Source organism: Heterocephalus glaber, unplaced genomic scaffold, assembly GCF_053883595.1.
Source record: "Heterocephalus glaber isolate CG9 unplaced genomic scaffold, H.glaber_assembly_v1.0 deba00001737, whole genome shotgun sequence".
Taxonomy (NCBI): Eukaryota; Metazoa; Chordata; class Mammalia; order Rodentia; family Bathyergidae; genus Heterocephalus; species Heterocephalus glaber.
The window spans coordinates 5,614,258-5,631,626 of NW_028258445.1; the positions used below are offsets into that span (position 1 = coordinate 5,614,258).

General features: G+C 39.0%; 2 long non-coding RNA genes across 7 annotated transcripts in view; one reads left to right on the forward strand and one right to left on the reverse strand.

Annotated features, from left to right (window-relative positions):
• The window catches only part of LOC147821436 (uncharacterized), a 35,171-nt gene extending 32,151 nt beyond the window's left edge, over positions 1 to 3,020 (reverse strand). For 2 of the 3 annotated variants that reach the window (XR_015447039.1, XR_015447037.1), the window contains exons 1-2: positions 2,882 to 3,020; positions 1,401 to 1,533 (exon numbers count right to left, since the gene is read on the reverse strand). This is a non-coding gene — a long non-coding RNA (uncharacterized LOC147821436). Of the gene's footprint in view, positions 1 to 1,400; positions 1,537 to 2,881 lie in introns of all 3 variants that reach the window. The other variant, XR_015447038.1, reaches the window with a different exon arrangement.
• Positions 1,431 to 16,991, forward strand: LOC106008025 (uncharacterized). Of its 4 annotated transcripts, none has more exons than XR_015447032.1 (5): positions 1,431 to 1,552; positions 2,085 to 2,145; positions 2,683 to 3,384; positions 10,296 to 10,335; positions 11,534 to 16,991. It is a non-coding gene; the product is annotated as an uncharacterized LOC106008025 (long non-coding RNA). The 4 variants fall into 4 exon arrangements; XR_015447036.1 differs by lacking the exon at positions 10,296 to 10,335 and having other exon boundaries at positions 2,683 to 3,153; positions 3,239 to 10,145; XR_015447033.1 differs by lacking the exon at positions 10,296 to 10,335 and having other exon boundaries at positions 2,683 to 10,145.
• Positions 16,992 to 17,369: the final 378 nt, after the last annotated feature.

Genomic DNA, 17,369 nt, shown 5'->3' on the forward strand with positions numbered 1-17,369 from the left:
TTAGAACACAGTTCCTTTCAGGTTGTCTTTGGTAAAAATATAAGACTTATATTCATTATTTATAACAGGACGGTTACTGTGGTCTTCATTTCGTAACAACGGAAGAGTGAAACCTCAATTCTTTGAGACATTTTCTCCACCATTTTTTTCACAGCCACTGTTTCCATTAGTAAGTTTGCTCCTCCTCAGTATGAACTTTGGCCCAAGTTACTTCATATTTCTGCAAGTTCAGGTATGGAGTTTTCTGTTGTTGGCTGCTTAGTGTGCTGTGACTCTTGGCAGTGTGCGTTCTTTTCTCATTCCTTGACCATGTGAAAGAGCCCATCAGAAATATTTTACACCTGTTCCTGTTGCTTCTTCCTTCCAGTCTTCCTGTTACTAAAGGGGTTACATGTTGGTATAACCTCCATGTCAGTGCAATTTTTCTCCAAGTTACTTATTTCTTATAAAATTCTCATGTATTTTGTGTGTTCATCTAATTCCTACAGTAACCAACTATGAACTAATATTATGGTTAGTTAGCTTGGCCCAGATTGCAAATAGGAATAAGAGTTAAATATTAATTCTCGTCATAGATACACTGTACAGACTTGCTTTATTCTATAAAATTGCCTTAATAAAAACTTTACAGTTAGTTTCTTAAAAAGTTATTTAAATAATCAGGAAGTTATTTGCATAATCTATTGAAAAGAAATGAGCAGGCAAAAGGTTTTCTAAACAAAGAAATTTAGAAAATACCTTAAATTCTTTACATACTTCATCTTATAAAAATGAAGAAAATCTATATCCAAATTTATGACTGGTATTAGAGTTTGCAAGGACAAAATATATTAAAATACTGAAAATTCAAGGGCCAGGAATTTAGCTCAGTGGCCCTGTGCTGCCTCACAAGCACGAAGTCCTGAGTTCAATCCCTGGTACTGAAAAAAAAAATGTAGTTTTTTTCAAAATAGGAATGAAGTAAAAAAATTGTGCAGTAGTATTTTTAAGTAGAAAAAAAGGGGAATGTACACAGGAGAATTCACTGTTTTTAGTTTACATTGAAATAATTATAACAATGATGAGGATCAAATGATGCAAATTAGAAAAATGATATTGTCATTTGGGACAAATTTTCTCAGAGGTGTTGTGGTTGAGTGTACAATCTATTCTCACCTTTACTCTAGATTGCAAAGCAACACATGAATAATTACGGCAAGCAGCCAAAACTAACTGGAAATGAGAAACACAGAAATACCTATTACCAATGTCAATTATTATCTAACACAACTCCTTGGTTTACTATAAAGACAGCCTTTCAGAATTACCCTTTTCTATGTCCTGTATCCTCTTGGAACCTTGCATACCAAGGTTCTGACGAAAGAATCTACTCTCCGTGATTAGAGTAGATGTGGGCTTACCAGCCGGTCCAGTGGCTGACAGAGGCCCAAGGAGGTCTGAAGGAGGCCTGGGACATATTCCAGGATTTGCACCAGGTCCATACTGCCCAGCCAGGCTGCTGAAGGAGCTGCTTGTCCAGACATGATCAGGAAGCTGCTGGTCAAATCGAGAGGTATTTTTTTTATCAAGTGTATAAATATTAGACTTGCCTCCACCCTGAGCTGCTAAATTAGCAGCCTTCACTGTTTCTAAACAGCCTCATTGTTCTCTGATCTGGAAACACCACAAGCAAGGTCAGGGGGCTGCATGGTACTGCAGGGCCCCGCCCAGGACATTTTTCTACTGTCCCAAGGCCACTCCTGCCAACTGAGGCAGCCTCAGACACAGACTTGACAGACTTCCCTTCCAGAACCACCCACACTTGCTGTAATCCGCACTGATAAAATATATGGTCCTTAACCCATTTATCTCAGTTCAAATTTCAAGTTTCACGTGATTGCATGCAATGTGGAATCTAAATCACATTTGCATCATCAGCTGAAAATGAATGGGGGAAATGTCTGCTACATCTTTCTGCCCTCCAAAGGTTAGAGGAGAAGTCATATTAGTTTTAAAAAAAAAACAAACCATGACTGCATTACACTTCGGTCTCACTCTATTTCTCCACCTTCATTTCTGAAAATTTCTCTTTCTCTTTTACACAGAAGTACACATCTCTCCTATCTTTGAAGGTAGTCTAAGGGTCTAGAGCATTCCAAGCAAAAAGTAAGTACTTAAATATCTGATGGATAAACCAATGATTTGTATGTTTTGAGAATGAAACAATCATTTTATAAGAATACAATTGGGAAAATTGAACTTGCTGCTTAATTGCTTTACATTATATGGAGCACTAGAAAAAATAAGCACACCTAGTACTTCCTCAGTAGAAAAGGTGCATCCAGAGCCTGCCCTGAAATTCTTACTCATCTGGGAAAATGCATTAGATTGGGGGAAACTGCACAGGTTTTATAGCATTAAACAACGCTGTGTAAGAAACTGGAAAGTGTGTAAGATAGAAATTGTCCTAAAATATAAGGTACCCTAAATAACACAGATATCCAAGAAGCCCCTGCAGTTTTCCGAGTAGGGTAGTGGTCTGAGTTCAGAGTTAACCAGTCCTCATGAGCTGGTAGACTGGTCCCTGGAGGAAACCAGGCGAAGTTACAGCCGGAACAGCTGTCTCCCTATTACATCAGAAAGAAGCAAACAAAAACAATCTACTGAATTTTGTAGTTCAAACAGAAGTTATTTGGTTCCCAGGAAGAAGATGCTCCATAAATGTGAATGATGTCCTCTCCCACACCTCATCACGGCCTACAGGAAATGGGGATCTGTGGAGGTCAAAGTGTGCACGAGTGAGCTAGGCAGCTTCGCCTTGCTATCATTGGAGACAACAAACCTAGAAAGAGGAAAATTCACGTCAGGTCAGTTGGGGCCCTCCAGTCCACAGAAAGCTTACCCAGGCTCAGAGCCCACGGCAGGCAGCATCCCCAGGCCTTGCACGGCAGAGCAGAATTTCTCAGCCAGAGACCAGCAATCCAGGAAGTGCAGGATCGGCGAGTCCTGCAAGTCCTTTCCAAGGACGCAGCACAGTGGCCACAGGCCTCCCACGAGACCCCACGGTGCAAGGGCCCCAGACCTCCTGGGGGTGCACATCTGCTGGACACTTATGCAACGGGGCACTGAGGCCCGCTCCAGTGGAGGAGAAAGCACGTTTACGACTGCCTGCCGGTAATGACTTCCCTTTGCTTGAATCAGTTGGTCCAAAAGCTGTGTTATTTTCCTGGCTCCACTTATTCATGTCCTTAAACCGCAGGGGGCTAAGGTTACAGCAGACTTAGTCCTAGCCAGAGAGCAGGCGAGTCTGGACAAGTGAAGAGCATACATTTTAACTCATGTGGGAATGCAGGAAGAGCAACACCGTGCCTGTCTCCCTTTCTGCTGCTATTGGAGAAGTGCTTGGTGAGTGGCTAATACGTATATGTATATATGTGTGTGGGTTTTTATTACTGTAGATATATTTCCCAGGTATAAAGTGTCTCCCACGGATTAGACTTTGTGAATGAACCTTTAAATGGACAATATGCTTTCAACATTTCAGAACAAACCTTTACACCTAGTTATCAAATGGCAGAGATGCATTCTTCTAGCTATTTCTCCTGTCAGGCAAGGTAAGAAATATAACATGAAGAGTTGAAATTAGACCTACTGGGACATTTTCCTTCTCTGCAGTCATCTGGGAGCACAATAAGCCAGGTTCTGACGCCACACCATACATAAGATTCTTTTTGTCTGTTAATCATCACAGAATAAAAATCAAAACCTCACAGGGGGCCACAGGTGGAGCCTGGGTGAAGCAGAGACAGTAGAACGCTTGTGAAGATATGTTGGAAGGTGGCGATGTGTTCTTGGAACTCGGTTGAACTTTCCAAGTTCTGTAGGACTCTTCTACTTGATAACAGAGTGCTGCAAGGTGCACATGAGCTGTGTGGCCCTCGTCAGATAATGATAATTGGTGAAAGGCAGGTCATGTCTTCTGAATTTCCTGAAAACTGTAACCAATTTTTCACTTTTCTTCAGAAAGTGAAAGCTCTTTTGAGGAAAGAAGTCCTTTTTATTTTTGAATGGAAATGTCTTTGGTTCCCAAGAAGCCTTGGCTTAGGTTATTCTTTTGTGATTTCCTAAGCTTCATGAAGATTTCCATGGGCAGTTTAATGCCTGGATGATCACAAAGCCTTTTTGCTGCACCTGAGTAACACCCTCTTTGATGGGGCCTGATGTGAAGCTAACAGGTCTAGGCATGTGCTGGAAGGGAGTGGAAGCAGGACAGCCGCATGGCCAAATGCGAAAAATGCCTTCATAAACCAAACAAGTGCACTGCACAGAGCTCAGCTTCGCTTTAAAGACTTTGCAACAAATTTAGCCACAAAGCCCCCCAGAGTACCCAAGGCAGGAGGCTCCTGTGCTTACCTGATGTTTCCAGTCAGAGTCTCCAAATATGTGTCTTCTGGACTTCTCTCAGTGCCTAGCAGGTCCCACATCTCCCACGGGAATATCGGGTTAGAGGCAGCGAGTACTCTGGGTGACTGAGTGCTGTCCAAGACCCAGCGTAATGTCAAAGCGTGTCCCTGGATGAATTCTTGTTAAAAGTTCCTTTTTAAAAAACGTATCAAAATGAAGCAAAGTCACTCATAGGCAAAATTAAAAACACCATGTAAGGTGTGGAGAGATAAACAAAATGAAAGAAACACAAAGTTCCATCCCCTGAGCACTTCATCAGTCTCACTTTTACCTTCAAGCCTTCTTGGTATTCGAAATGCCATGGAATTCCTTTGCTACAAGCAGTTGTCTGACATCCCCTAGGATTCTAAGTGCTCCACCTTGTTTAGTGTACAATGACTGAGACAACTCACTAAGGCTCAGCTTGGCATTCTCTGAACAACTCAATATCAATGTATATTATAACTCTGAGAGGCCTCCTTCTGTCAGGCGATCCAGCAGAGATGCACCGTGTGTGAACCAGTTCTGCTCCACCGTCCATCATGACTGTTGCACTTCTGCCTAACAAAGCACAGCTTCATTGACCTTAATAATCCACTGTCACACAGGAAGCTGATGGAATCCAGCCTATCTGAGTTGACTGTATCACAAAGTTACAAAAGTAGAAGTTTTAAATGGATATGGAATGGTGCCATGGGCCTAGATAGGGCTAGCACACACACGAGAAAGATGACAATATAAATTCTTCAGTACAAAATAAAAATTGTGATTGTGAAATATGTTTTAGAAATATTGATATGTGTAAACTATGAGAAAATATTTTCTTGTACTGATTCTCCAAGAAAAAGGAGTTCACGTACTGCTGTGTTGTCAATGGCAGGGGGTCACAGAATGATGGTGACTTCACGTGCCAAGAAAAATTCTAAAGTTTAATGATAAGGAAGGAGGTTATCACGTAGCAAGGAAAAGCTCCTTTATTACATACAAAAGGCTCACTGGTACCTTCAGAAATATGCATGTTTAGGGGTACTACCATCATCCAAGGAAGGAAGTCGGAATAACCCTGAGTTTCAGATCTTTCCTAGAAGTGAGATTTCAGAGACTGGAAGTTCTCACTCTTTGCTTTAAGTGTCATAAAAAAAGATCACAATACATTCTATTCCTTGACTCTTGCATGCCATTGATAATGAGTCATTCCATCATCTTTAATGTCTATACTCAGGAATCTCCTGATATTCTTGTGGAGTCTCATTTGCATATAAGGAGTGATTTTTCTCTTGTTGCTTTAGAATTTTCTCATTGTCTTTGATTTCTGACAATTTGATTACAATATTCCTTGGTGTAGACTTAGTTATGCTCATCACACCATGTTCTATGGACCTAGGAATCTTTATGTGGCCTCTCATGTTACCCTGAGTACAGTCTATATATGAAATATATTTTATGTAGTAATATTTTATAGTATGTGCAAAACTGTGAAAGTAACATTTCCCCTTTATTTGAAACATTTTTGCTAATATTCCACCAAAATATGCCTTGGTCTTAAAGCCACTCTAAGAGTTCTGAGCTTTTGTTCTATAAAACAATATTCAAAATGTGGAGTACAGACCAGGAGGGTAAAAGCATCATGTAATCAGTGAGTTAAGTTCCAAACTTGAGCTTCTAATCAAAACATAAAGGAGACTTTAAAACACACATTTGTTTAGTACAAACAATATGTTAATGCTGGCTTTGACTACTGTGAGTATAAGTATATCTAGTGGATATTACACAACAAATTTACTTTATAATTCTCAGCAGCCAGGACAAGCGGAGCGTGGCTCATGGTGCAGATAATCGCATGTTGCTTTGATTTACTTCTTTTCTTCCTTGCTTGGCTTCCTCAGTTATTTGTTGCAGTCACTTCTACATAATTGCCAAAGTCTGACTATTGTATCCAATTGGGTTTTACAGAATATAATATGTTTATGCAATGTAAGATTTTAAAGTATCTTAGATTTTCAAGACTATCTTTTCATAAAATAAATGTATTGGTTAAAATGAGAACCAACATAACACAGAGGAAAATGGACATAGCATTTTTCATGCGCTGTAAGTTTGATGTCTTTTCTGTGTGTTCGTGTGTAAACGCTCTCATGTCTGCAATCGGCTACATCACAATCACAGTTAACAATGAGGTAATCGCATTTTCTACTCCAAGAATTTAAGCCCATGATTTGCCTTAAGAACAGTGAATTGAGAACAATGCATTGCTCCTGTCAGACTAATAAAAATCCTCTCCATCACAGGCCTGAGACTAAAATGTAGAAATAATCAAATTCAGTACTTAGTTTGTTTCTGCTTCTAATAAATAATACACCAGCTGGGTTAATGATAAGGTAAGAGGCTTAGTTTTGATCATTATTCTGGCCCAAAGTCAAAGGATGGCGACTGAGGATGTCCTTCTCCTGGAAGAAGAGTAATGACCCAGAGGTTACCATGGCAGGAAGCATGGGAATATGTGTACCCCGCTTCCTGTTCCTCTCTCTTCTCATAAAGTCACCGGTATTCATCACAGACCTCCATTCTGATGGAATTACCTAACCCTACAGCTCCCAAATTCCTAAAGTCCCACCTCTGAACACTATAGGTAAATTAAGTTTGCAACTTCTTAATTCCTCACAATAGAAGGTAAACTTCCGCATAAGTTTCTGAGAGAGAAAATGGACAAAACCACAGCAATACCAGAACGTAACTCAGTACAACACTAACCATTGCACAAGGTGTCACTGGTTGACAATTATCTGTTAAATGCATAGTTGTTTTCTTAATGAAGTTTTCTGTTTATAAATCACACAACACAATATTTTTAAAATACATTAGGAAGGGCCGGGAATTTAGCTCAGTGGTTTCGCTGCCTGCCACACAAGCACAAGGACCTGAGTTCAATCCCCAGTACCAAAAAAAAAAAAAAAATACATTAGGAAAATAAAAATATTGACATGTATTTTAAAAGAAGTGTGTCTGGCTGCCAGCGAGCCTCGTAATCATGTTCCTTTATAGATGAACTGTAATTGCTCCTAAATTTTGATGAAATGACCCCAGATTGTCCATACAAGACCAACTCTATGTGCTGGAGTTGTTAGTGACTGACAGCTTTGATTTAGTCTTGGATTTTGTGAAGTAGAAAAGTTAGTAAACTTCAAAGGAGGCAACCTTACCAAATTGTGTGAAAACTGGGGGAAAGTACTTCAGTGCCTGAATGAGCTTCTCAAGTAGTGTTAAAATAGCTTAACATTCCCATGGCAATTTCAGAAAGAATTTTATAGCAGCCTCTTTGATAAAAAAAATATTTTGGAAGAAAATATGAGATTAAGGAAATATACTTTGAAAAGTAATTATTCAAACATTGCTCTGAGAAACTTGTGAATAATGCAGAGTAAGAAACAAAGCAAGCTATGTTTGAGCTGGCATTGCTTGAATCTCAGGTTCTCTGAGGTTTTAAAATCAGTCCCAATTGACTGTTCCATCTGTTTCTCTAATCCATCCCCTGCATTCATTAAATAGTCTTTGAGTTTAAAATTCTAATATGTCCAAAGCATAACAAAATACTCTTAATTACAATTTACTTTAGGAAAAGGTAGTTATGAATGAGAAATCTTTATTATAACAAATAAAAAGCAAATTGTCTCGTGTTGTGAACATAATAAAATAATTTAAAATCACTATTATGAAAGTAATTAAGTGTCTTGCCTGCTGAATAAGGAGTCAAGTCTTCCCAGAAATTATTTAAAGGGTAGAGAAAGTAGGAGAAGTGAAAACATAAGCAAAGTTGGCAGATAATGAGATGTAAATGCAAGGGAATTAAATAAGCTTAACTACAAATGGGGAGCACTCATTGTTATCTATGTCTTATTAATAGAGAACACTTTGATGTGTTTAAAGAGTTTTAATTCTATTTTCATCTAAATGCAATGTTTTTATCATGTATCGCATTTGTATGATTTAACACAAAACTGCCTAAGAAACATACTGGAAAAATGTTTTTTCCATCCTATGCCCCATACCTCTCCCAGGGACGTTTTCCCTACTCTTCAATACCTTTTGTCATGTTTCTGTAACAAATTCTGTAAGTTTCTATGAAAGAGGACCATAACCACTTTAATTCAGCTTTTGCTTCTCAGCTTACTATGATAATTCACGCGCATTTGGCGTTTTATCCCCTAGGTGATGTGGCACTGCTTCTCCTGTTTGAATTTCCCTTCTTTCACATAAATCACGTCCCTTTGCTTCAACTGTGACATTTTTTTCTTTGATACTTTTTCTTCAGTCAGAGTGTACACATCCTAGTTTAGGGACAAGGATTTGTAGTTTCTCCAAATTTGAAACAACCAAAAATAATGACACACTCTTTGAACAAAATACCAATGTGATGACTGACACAAATAACCTCAACTGTGGATTTAACCTATAATCATACATAGACTATTTAATATGTCCAGAGAAAGAATAGCCCAAATTAACCACGGAGAGAAAAGTCTCCCAGAACACTGTTCCAGTAGACTTTATTCAAAAAGAACAGCTAAAAGACTCCCAAGTTTAAAAATTCATGATTATATACCACATAGAGCATTCATCCAAATTCTTTTGAGTGACTTCTTCAACTCTACTTTTAGAAGAAATAATTCCTACTGGAAGGCTCAGCATCACCTGTGGTGCTGGAAGCAAGTATGCTTTGCGAACAAGTCACATTTAAGTTTTCTCAGTGGTATTTGCAAAAGGTGATCAGTAGTTCACTTGGTGTTTCGAAGAAGAATCCATGAAGAAAGAAAGCAAGTCCTGAAGGAGGAAAAGAGAGCTGCCAGACTGAGAGTGTGAATATTCCCAACTGGAGTTCCCGTGCGAAGCACTGATGAGACATAAACCTAAAAGATTCTTACAGTAAAGAAACGGACAATGACGCAAAACTTTTTATTAACAAAGATAAACTAGTTGTATAAAAGAAACAAATTAGCATATATATTGAAATATTTTTAAAACAGTGTTGTGTCTTCATATGCTGCCACTCCTTGGTTAAATAAAAGCAAGTATACTCCTGGTTATAGATTTATTATGCAGCCTGCGCTGAACAGGGAAAACTTAGTGAATAAGACAGTGACAGAGAGGGTGACCTTATTTGCTGGACTACATGTTTTTACATATGAGTGCCCCTTCAGAAAGATCTGAAATCTTGAATAACATATGCAGAAATCTGACACAGAAACCATAACAATCCTTGTAAGTCACACCATGAAGCTAGGACCAAAGACAGAAAACAGGCTTCTGAAATTGAAAGTTTAATTTTGTTTCTATGTTGCACGTTTTCCATATCCACAGAAAAAGATGGTGTGCCCAATAATACTGAGATGCCAACCCCACTTGATTAAGAAATGCCCAAGGATGGGGCCGGGGATTTAGCCCAGTGGTTCCATCGCCTGCCTCACAAGCACAAGGACCCGAGTTTGATCCCCGATACCAAAAAAAATAGAAATGCCCAAGGAATCAGTAGAGCAGGGCATGTCTGGGAAGGTCATGCTGAGGTGGCCTTGGGGACCACAGATGGGCATCCACACCCTTCCCTCAGGGCTGCTTCCTGCTGCTGTGCTCTATGACACCTTCCTCAGGAGCCAGTGCAGGACACCTTGAAACCATGAGCAAATGGAACCTCTTGTCCTTCGTGCTGTGGGTGTTGGCTTGTGTTTCAGGTAAGAGGAAGCTGAGCCAGACGTGTAAGCAAACTTAACTAAGGTGTGTCTGACTACTTTTCTGTTCTGTATTATAATTTGATTTTATTTTTATTAATAATTTATTAATTTTATTAATTTATTAATATATTTATTAATTTTAACTCCTAGTTATGACTGAGGGCACAGATTTTGTTACTTTTCACATAAGGTAAGCAAAACATACTACTAAGAATATGTGAGCATTAAAAGAAAAATTGACCTTGACCATTAATCAACAAAATTGAAGGGAAAGCAGGAAGAAATAACCTAACAACTATCCCTTTGAAAGATTAATATATTGCCCATCAACCAAAAGAACACTAAGCAAGGACAAGTTGTGTGGTTTTTAATCTTGAGCCAGAGTTAAAGAGAATGGATGACAACACAACCATTTTCATATGTATTTAAGTAATTCTAAAGCTTTCTTTAAATTTGAAGCATAAAGCTATGTTCAAAAGAGATTTAAGATCTATCATTGTCATAGTAATCCCTGGTCTCTCTGTTAGGTGCTGCACCTACAGACATCATGCTTAGGATTATGTTGATTAAATACATCATTTAATGAACTTCGTGACTTTCTAATGAGAAGAAAAAGCCATGGAGTTTAAACTTACAGTTTGTAAGGACAGCAAGTAAAAAAAGAATCATCCACTAGCATCTTCATTTAAGTAGTTTGTTGTAGAAAAATATGTGAAATTGTTTTTCTGTCTTAAAAAATACTGAACTAAACTTTTGTAGTTTCACACTTTGCAAGTTCCTGGTTTTCTCAGTTTAAGCAGGATGGATTTTCCTGTTGAAAAAATGAATATATATATTTATATTTGTATTTGTATATGTATACATGGATGTATGGGTGGATGTATATATAAATATGTATACACACCCATGCATATATATTTAATGTAAGCATATGTGAACTGCATATTTATAAGTGCTTGTACTTATGTGTGTGAGCGCACACATGTTTATGCATACATATGCGAGCACCACCTCAGTCAATGGTAGGATTAGCTACCTCTTGATTCAAGTTCCAGGGCAAGGTCCTTGCAGCAACATAGATAAATTGTTAGCCAGCTGGTTCTGGCCTCCTTTGACCATGCTGGTCCAGGTGAGAGGAGGAAGCTACTGAGAGTGGCAGGACAGAAAGGGAAATAGCTCCTTTGAGGATCTGAACGAGCTTCGTGGAGCTGGAGCTCAGGCTATGACAGCAGGGGGGAGAAAGGGTGTGACTGAGGAGGTGTGGAATGGGTGAGTTTGAGGGTTTGAAATGACTTTGTTGAAAGTTTTGAGAATCTGTTGAGACAATTTATGTAGTGGATGATACAAACTCATTTGCATTTTGTAATGATCACTCTCCCATGGCATAGGAATTGTCTGGAAAGGAATAAGACTGAAGTTGGTGAGGATAACTGAGATCTACACAAGGGAGTCGATGCCAAGAACTACAGGAATCACAATGGGAATGAAATAAACAAACATGGAACAGAGTGGACCCTGTGTGGGCAGCTGAGCGAGATGGACAGTCATAAGTAACCCTCAGGACTTTGGCTTGAAATCATTTATACATGGGGCTGGCCTTTGTTCAGACAAGAAAGGAAAATACAGTAAAGTGCAAATGATATCTGTGTTAGTCTTTGTTGTGTTAAAGTGTCCAACTATTTTAGTTTTACAAGCAGAAAATGACTGCATCTCATTCAGAGATTTTCAGATTGTGGAAATGTGCTTCACTGCTATAGATTCTTGAATGAAGTAACAGCAAGTGTATTTTTCTTCAGTGTAACTGTTGTGTTTTAGATAGAATGTTCCCCAAAAGCTCATGTGGTCAGAGGCAGGGATTTGGAAGGTGACTGATCGTGGGGCACCTTAGCCATCAGTGGATTCATCCTGATGGGTTCACAGCTGAATGTGCTGTTAGCAGTTGGAGCCTGGTGGGAAGAAGTGAGTCACAGGGACGTGACCCCGAGAGGTGTCTCCCTCCCTGGTGCCCCCTCCTCTCTGCCTCCTGAAACGTGGGCTGAGAACCCCTTCCTTTGCCACGCTCCTGTGCCATTCTGCCTGTGCCTTGGGACCTCCCATGAACCTCCCAGGGGTTACAGCTTGAGCTAGCGTCACACTTTGGCTTTATCCACGAGGTGTCTGTCCTGTAAGGATGCAGAATTCAAGAGTCAGAGAGGCTTCCTCCTGGATTTCAGAGGAAGGCTTGGGAGGCCAGGCAGGCTGCCCCTGGGACAGCAGTGAGTGAAGCTGTGAGAGTGAAGTCAAAAGTGCCGTGGAGACCCCAGAGCCTTGGAAGTACTAGGAACATGGAACATCCGCTGAGCAACACCACAAACAGTGAGAGGAGCCGCTGGGAGAGAGGCCACGGGGCCACGATGAGCACTGCCGTGGAGCTGGGCTGCCCCAAGGCCCGTGGCTCTCACAACTGCCCTGATGCTGGACCTGAAACAACAGGACTTAATGTTTACTCTGCTAGGTTTCAGAATTGCTTTGGTCCCATTCCTTTTCGTCTGCCTGTTTCCCCCTTTTAGAATGGGAATGTTTACCCTGCGCAGTTGTATTTCAGTAGTGCTGACGAAGTTGTTTCTGATCTTTCACAGGGACTCATAGGTAGACATTTACAGGAGTCTCAGAGGAGAGCTTGGCTTTGGACTTTTCAGTAATGGTGGAATTGTTAGGACTTCAGTAACAAATTCAGTCTCTAAAGTGACAGGCATGAGTCACTTTGCCGCCAGAGGTAGGGCGTCAGAAGTATTATGACTTGTATCCATGGTGTCCCCAAAGACTCACGTGTTCAGAGTCAGGGCTTCGGGAGGTGACTGGGTCTCGGGCTGCTGGGCTCCCCAATAAGGTACCTCGCTGGTGAGTTCAGAGCGGAATGTGCTGCTAGGAAGGCCTGGTGCTGAGGCGGGTCACCGCGAACAATCTGCAAAAGCCACACCCCCACCCCGTTCTTCTTCTTTTCTCTCTTAGGTAAATGAACACCATGTGTTGAGCGTTTTTTCCTGCTCACCACATGCTCTTCTGCTACCCTTTCTTGATTTGGAGCCTTCCAAACATAGAATGAAACTGTGAACCAAACTAAACCTCTCTTCCTCTAACTTGTCAGGTACTTCGCAAAAGTAGATAAGTTATATGGTTACTTTAGAGTAGAAGGAATGAAAGCTCTGACTTTTCCAGAATGAATATAATAAATGTGAAATATTTCAAACAGATGGACTAGTGACTCCCAACAAAATGACTCCCCCTTCAACTATTATCTTAATAAAGAAGGTGAAGTTAAGTTTGAGAAAACAGTTGAAATACTTATTGGCAATCAAGAAAGAGCTCTTAGGGTAGGAACACATTTTCTTGAACTAGGTTTTAATAAATTTTGTTGTTGTGTTCAAATGTAAATCACTGTCTCACAAGTGGGTTCATCCTAACAAAGTTGTTTGGGTGTTTGAATTTGCCTTGTGTCACATGCGCGCGTGCGTGTGTGTGGGTGTGTGTGTGGTGTGTGTGTGGTGTGTGTGTTGTGTGTATGTACTTGTAGAATATATTCAAAATAAGCAATGATACATCAGTTTTCCTACTTCTTTCCTTCCCATGACCATGGAATTTAAATTTATTCACGACTGGTGTTTGTAACATAAATTTACCAGTTATTATATATTCACAAGAAAATATTATAAAGAAAAATATTTTCTTCATAAAGCCATTTGAAAAATATTTGACACACACATACAACACTCGCAAATTTGTCATTTACATGAATAATCCAACAGGATATCACGTCACTGTCACTGAAAAGAATAACATGGTCCTCAGTTTAAACAGAGGCTTGAGAAATGTGTCAATAAATACTAAAGAATAGCATCAGGTAAGTCTGAAATCATTAATATTACCTCATCAACTAAATTTATTTTAGACATTTGGCTTGGTATTTAGTCAGAATTAAGCTGTCTTTACCAGTCTTCTTGTTGGGTGTTTAATTGGAGTAAAAAATAAAATTTAGGTCAGTTATTATATGCAGTTTTCCCTCTGAGCGAAAGTGGTTTAGGTATGTAGTTTCTTTAGTCTGATTCAAAGTATTAGATACCAAAGTTGCTGGAGTCAGGATTTGCTGGTACATGACATTAGAACAAAGACACTGTGCCTGATTTCTGCAGCTCCACTTAATCAACACACTCTGCAGGCTCAGCAAACAGGATCCTGGGCTTGCGAAAGGGCATCCATCCAGGTCTCTACTGGTGTGTAAATCATCCCTTCTGAAATAAACTTCCTTTGACTGGGAATTTCCTCTTCTTTAAGAGACATTTGATTGTGAATTACACTTCTGTAATTATACCCAGAAGAATTAACCCTCGTCTATGTAATGGGAGAAGAAGCATGTTCTAGTGCTAAAATTCCATACACGAGCACTTAGCAGAGGTCCATGGAGAGATAAAACAGATTTTTAAAACAAGCATGCTCTATTTTTAAGATAAATGAACATGGTTTCTGGATTAGACATAAACTTTGCTTATCACTTTGATAGGGTGACTGCTGCAGACAGGAGCCTGTGTGTGCACTGTTAAGATGCTGACAGTAATAAATAGATAAATAATTCAAAACCAGAATATAAGATTCAAGAATGACACCGCACTCACTGGAAGAGAAAAGGAAGAAGGACTGAGCACTTCTGGCTTCCAGAGCAGCAGCCTCAGCAGCAAAAGTTGACAGCCAGCGTCAGGCTTGTGCCTTGCTGTCCCTGAAGCCTCATGTAGTCACAGGTGGGGCTTTTCAGAGGTGCCTGAATCTAGGGTGTGTGACTCTGGAGGTGATTCATAGTGCAAAGGCACTAGGATTGAGGGTATGAGTGCAACCCACCCTAAGTAGCGTGGATAAGATAAAAGGGGCAGACAGAGCTGTGGTCATCCCTTGTTGCTTGGCTGCCTTCTGCCCTGCCGTGGACTGTTTCTCCTCTGCAGTGCCACCCTGCCTTGGAGCCAGCCGATTATGCACTGAAACTTCTACAAACTGTGAGCCAAATACACCTGTCCTCCTTTAACTTTGGGTGGTGGATATTTTGTCTCAGCAATGAGAAAAGTAACTAAGACAAGCACTAAGGCCTTGGGAAGCAGTAAGAAGTAGTGGTTGTGGTCTTGTATCTGTGATCCTAAACCCAAGGGGAAAACATGCTTAAGAATGAGAAGACAGTTGCACAAATGCAGGGTCACTAGATCCCGCTTCAGTGGAGAATGCACAGAGTGTGGGTTTGAAATACTCATCGCGATGAGTAGAAACTCACCCCAAACACGCACCCCCCGAGCTCCTTGAATACTTCTGAAGACACTTTTCAGTATGAGTGGAAATAGGGAGTATAATTCAACTTTATCCTGAAGTTGGATTGTTTGAAGATTGTTGGATTACGTGTGTCTTAATATCACCTTAACAGATAGGATAATACCAGGAAATATCACGTGGTTGTAATTATTATGACTTGGAGCTCTGAAAAAATCTATGAATCTAAGATGCAAAACAATTAGTAATCAAGGAAAGTTAGAGAGCTTTTAGAAAAGTATGATGTGTGTGGTTCCTATGCAGGCCAAATACACATGATGGAGACAGATACTCCTTCCACTTCTGGAAACACTGATGTGGAAATATTTGGTCAAAAAAGTATAACAATTAAACAATAGTGAAACAAGATTCTATTTCAAAAAATACCTGCAACTTTAGTTTCGTAGATTGGAATATTTCCTTTTTTAAAGAAGTGCACTGTGATGACTTGTAAAACATTTTTAAAGGCTTAATATTTTTAGGTGGAATTGGGAAAGACAAATTCAGCCATGTGAAAAATAATGGAAATTATACAATGCATCAGAAAGGTAAAGAAAAAGAATAACAAACCATTTGGAAGATGAAAAGGCAGGCCATATTTGGGAAGGAAATACTTTGACAAAGGAATGGTATGCCAAATACATGGTAAAAAATCCAAATACAATTATCATTTCAACCCAGTGAATTCATGGATTTGGTTTGGTTTAGCTTAGTAAATATACTTTAGTATCTGACTTCAGCCTGAATTAAACATATAGTGATATATCCAGAACGGGAATAAAAAGGGCAAAAATTATTACAAAGGCTAAGTGAAAAAAAAGAACTAACATATAAAGAAAATACTAAAGATTGTCTTACATTCCTGGCTATGCCAGTGCTATGGGTATGTGTGAAGAAAACATAAGATGAGAATAAAAACAGGACCAGAAAAGCACATGCATAAACCCTTTGAAAAGCAACTACTTACCATGTTTTCCTTGTCCAGTTTATTCATTTTCCAGAGGCACAGAAGAGCTTTTCCATAGGAGCTTACCATGTTTTACTAGGTAAATTTAAATTAAAGGTCAAAATGAGACATTTCAACCAATTGAATATGCTACTTACTATTTTATAATATCTAATATTTCATATACTATTTGTGATCATACTTACTTCGTTTGGGTAGAGGCAACACTCCTGAGGCCTGTTAAGCTTATTATGGTTTTGATTCATTCTACTATAAAATTTACAAATCTGATACATAAATCTTACCACACGGTTAATTAAAATTACACTTTCTACATAACCTCTCTTAATTAATATTCATGAATATTAACATCTGATTTTATTTTATTTTATGAAAAAATTTAAACAAAATTTTGTAGTCATTAATAAGAGAATAACAATAGTTATTACACTGTGTATAGTTATCTTCAAAGTAGTTATACTCAGAGTACAAGGCATAAGCGTAAAGGATTCTGACAGAAAAATAAACATATAATGACAAAAAACTTTATTTTTAAAAAGCTAAGATAAACTAGTTATATAAATAAGACAAATTAACATATATATTAAAATATTTTTACAACAATGAAATTTGTAATTTGGGAGCATATTTGAACTTCACCCTGCTTTCCATTCATTCCTCTTCTATTTTGCTCTTCATGAGTATGCACATGTAAACCACAAGATATTGAGACTTGTGTTTGATGTATTTCTTTTAACATGTTCTCAACTTGCATCCATTTGCCTCTAAGTGCCTCTAGTTATCTTTCTTTATGGCAGCATAGTACTCTACTGTGTATAAATACAATATTTTCCTTATCTGTCCATCTATTGATGGACATGTACACTGTTTCCAAAATCTAGCTAGTATGAATTGTGCTGCTATGGACATGAGAATATATGTATCATTGTAATATG